This window comes from Uranotaenia lowii, chromosome 3 (genome assembly GCF_029784155.1).
Source record: "Uranotaenia lowii strain MFRU-FL chromosome 3, ASM2978415v1, whole genome shotgun sequence".
Classification (NCBI taxonomy): domain Eukaryota; kingdom Metazoa; phylum Arthropoda; class Insecta; order Diptera; family Culicidae; genus Uranotaenia; species Uranotaenia lowii.
In genome coordinates this window covers 108,911,735-108,915,682 of record NC_073693.1, presented here as the reverse complement: position 1 = coordinate 108,915,682, position 3,948 = coordinate 108,911,735, and the positions used below count along the sequence as shown (strand labels likewise).

Here is a 3,948-nt window from a genome sequence, read left to right as displayed (position 1 = left end):
TTGGAATTTGAAATGTTATCCTTTTTTCAATCTTCCTTAAGTTTGCACTCAGTTTTCAGTAGATTTTCCCTGTTTAGACCAATAAAAAGTATATTCAATGGAAAGCAAAATTAATTGACAATCTTATAAATTAATTAAATTACACAGTAAATGAAAATTACCGACTTCGGTAATTTATTTTACAGAACTAGTTCTGTAATTCGAAAATTTTCGGTAATTAATCAATCTGACATCTTGTTTTTACCGAATTCGGTAAATCGAGTTTTGATTTATCGATGTTCGTTTATTTTTATGTAAACAATACTCTTTGCAGAAAATTTTCGGTAAAAAAACACCGAAAACTGTAAATCAGTGTCGCTGGCAGCACAAACGTCAAATTTTGATGTTTCCTTTTCTGGCAGCTATAAGCTCAACTGTCTCACTCTGATAACCGCGACTGTCAGGAACGTTTGCTCAATCGGGCCGATTGCAAAGCAGAGTTGGCGGCCCTCGAATTCTACCGGTAGAATTCGATCCGTTTTCAGTTCGATTTCCATCCGCCTGTTCGATTGCTCGAAATCCAAACGGTATTTTTTAGCGAAGCTGAACAAAACGAATCAAATGCGAAAACTGCCATTTTTCCCGTCGTCGTGTCGAAGCGTCGAGAGAATTATTATTTTTGTAAAAATTAGTTGCAAACCAGTCTTTTCCCTACAATTTTTGTTATGTGATCGTTTGCTAAGGGCAGATGGTTTATCAGCTAGAGTTACCTGGATTCCTTATTGAATGCAAAACCCGTAATCCTAGATAGAAAATTTGATATGGGAAAGTCAAAGCCACCATTTGTGTGTTTTCATTACAGGAACCATAAATTACAAAAATCTTTAATTGTTTCTTTACTCTTTTTTACATTTCTCGTTAAGGTTGGATTGGCCATTTGGATCGTCGAAACGGAGCGCAAAATACCGGTGATTCTGGAAGATTCAGTAGCGATTCCTCCAGCTCCCAATATGCCAACACAACGACGTCTCCTTGTACCAGAAACCATCATTTGATGGCCAATACTCAGTGCCCATTGTTAGATTTTTATTTGAACCGATCCACCTGATGATCTGATGAAAATTGAACCGATTCTGAACCCTGATTCCGAACTGGGAAGCAATCAAGTCGGTGCAAAAAAGTGTCAATCAATGTCAACAAAAATTCAAATTGTGCAGAATATTTTTCAGTTTTTATTGAATTGAATTGTTTGCAATTTTCCTCTTGCTTCCGTTCCGGCCAGTTTCGACAGATTTAGAGTTAGTTGCACCTTCGACGTTAGATCGACCGAGGCCTTCACTGGTAAGTTTCATAATCTCCCCGTTGCTGCTTCGAAAATAATGCAGCATTTTTGTTTCTTTTAGAATAGCACGTCAAGAAGTAGACCCAACTCTTCCGGGCTGCTCCGGTTAAAAAGTTGACCATACGGGTTCGAAAAAACATGAAGGAAAAGTACCATGTGATGCGATCTCAGGTTCCGAGTTCAACCACCGGAAGCCTGATGCTAGCGTACCATTTCATCGCCAAGAAGTCCGGAAGCTCAGTCGTAGAAAATGCACACCACCATCCAGAAAGACGTAAAAAAGTTCCGTGGCATTCGAGAAGACCTGTGCGAAAATTCAGACTTTTACGTGTTTATCTGTACCCTTGATGATGATGACATTTCAGCCGATCCAACGACTAAAGGGCAGGCTAAGGTTTTGATGCTACAAAAAAATTTTTTTTCCGAAACCATTTAAAATCGATCCAATAGCTTTTTTTTGTTTTCCGTTTATTTCCAGAAAGAAAACGATATGGCACCGGATAAACTGTCAACGAGCCAAAACTAAAAAAAGAAAACTTTGAAACCGGATGGTGGCTGATTTTGGCACAAAGCTGAACTGCTGGAACTAACCGATAGTATGTCATACGTGCTAGACATGTGCCATATTTGTGAAATCCAGATTAGCTAGGAGTTCGATGCATCCAGTTGCTCGCATTTTAGTAACAGGTGCGTCTTCGTGGTTTGACGATGACGGTGGCGTGATCTGAACGCCAGCTTTGCTGAGGAATGAAGAAAAAGTCTGAAAAACCCGGAAGACTCCGGTGGTTTTAAGATCATGGTGCTATCACCCAAAACGGGAAGGATCGATGAATTTTTGAATATTATTGTTAGGTGAGTAAACGTGACGGGGAAGGGTATATATTTTCAATTATACATTTCATAACCTCAGTTATTGAATATCATGGATTATGGATAGCTAATAGTAATAACTATTCCAATTCATCGATGCCGCAAATTTGTCGTTGAATGATTCCATTATTTCCACAGCTTGCATTTATTCTACCCACGAAATAAAATATTGTGATTGTCCTGAAACTGATTGATTTAGTTTCACATTTTTAAGATTCACATTCAGATCTTGATTTCCGTTTCAGAATTTATGATCAGCAGCCTAACTAACTGCGCGGAAGTGCTCGAGTCCGAATTGGAACCCAGGAACTAGGACGGTGTTGATACTGATTCTCGATGCAAGATCTTTGATAAAACATTCAACAGTGAGTCACAACTGCGAAAGAATGTGAAAAAAAAACCCGGTTATAAGTGTATTTGGCGATATTTTTTTTTTTGAATAATAGATAGGTAATATATTTTCTTCCTTCCAGAAACATTGTTTCCGTAACTTCGCGGACCAGTCACAGCTTCGAAGCCATTTGGTGCGTCATGCATCTATGTATTTATTGCGTTGCCAGCTTCGGGAAACGGTTGATGCCATGCAAACGAGCGGCCGTAATCGGTAATCGTTTCAACACAAAGAGTTTGCTGAGCACCCACCAAAAGATTCATACCGGGGAATCGTACATTTGTGCCTTCTGTAGCAAAAATATTACCCTTTTGTGGTAGCACACCAACGAAAAATCATTCGAATGTCCCTACTGTCAGAAACGGTTCAACCAGAATGGTGACCTTATGATACACATTCGAATCTAAACAGGCGTTACCCTACATGTGTACCCAGTGCGAAAAGGTCTATACCCGAGCCAGGGGTGTGAGGCGAGGGTAAACTTAGCGTAAGTATGAATTTTTGTCTAATTAAGTACAATTTTATTTAAGTGCTCTCTTCAAATTTCTAGGTTTACAAGCGTCAGCACACTGGAGAGAAAAAAGCCAAGAAGTAGATCTGCCAGAAGGAGTTTGCCTGCAAGAAGATATTATCTAGTGTTTCAATCACCTCCCACACTCAAAACGTAACCTGTATCGATTGGTACTGCCACGAGCTAAATAAATTACCCATGGAGAACAGCTCCTAAGCTGCTATGCTGTGCTATTTCTCACAAAAATAGTGCATCGTTGCAAATAATACAACATTAGCAGCACATTTTTTAATATCTTATTGAATCTTAAGCGCATCACGGACGGTTTCATAATTTCTATCATGCATTGGACACTTCGTACGATGTGCTGCTGCCCATGGCAAAGATAATGCCTCCATCCACCCTGTAACTCGTAAGTATTCTATATGACAGAGGTCATCGTTTTCGGGCATTGGTGCTTTCACGGTATCTCGATGCCATCAAATCTTTGCAAAACTTTATCTCGAATTAACGATTGAGTGAGCCTACTCAAAGTCTATAGTAAAACAATTAACTTGGATTAATTGAATTTGATAACAAATCAACATCAGAAGCGAGATTATTAAACGCCTGAAACAGCGAAAACTATAGATTCAAGATGGTCTTGGATAGCGATTTCCGTGTAGAAGCAGCTTGCGCAGTATCAATTGAAATCTCTGTAATCAGCTAGCAGCACGATATCTACCGGCCCTACCTTTCCGAGATTTTCATTTCCTCAATAAATAAATTCTTCAATAAATTCTTCATGTATTTTCTTCTCTTCTGAAAATTCTCACGACTGTTAGTGAATTTTATGTCGAATATGGATAAGAAAAA

The 3,948-nt window shown here is 38.9% G+C and overlaps 1 long non-coding RNA gene across 1 annotated transcript; it reads left to right on the top strand.

Annotated features, from left to right (window-relative positions):
- Window positions 1-2,428: 2,428 nt before the first annotated feature.
- On the top strand, window positions 2,429-3,396 carry LOC129758086 (uncharacterized). The gene is made up of 3 exons (XR_008739885.1): window positions 2,429-2,604; window positions 2,665-3,069; window positions 3,133-3,396. It is a non-coding gene; the product is annotated as an uncharacterized LOC129758086 (long non-coding RNA).
- Window positions 3,397-3,948: the final 552 nt, after the last annotated feature.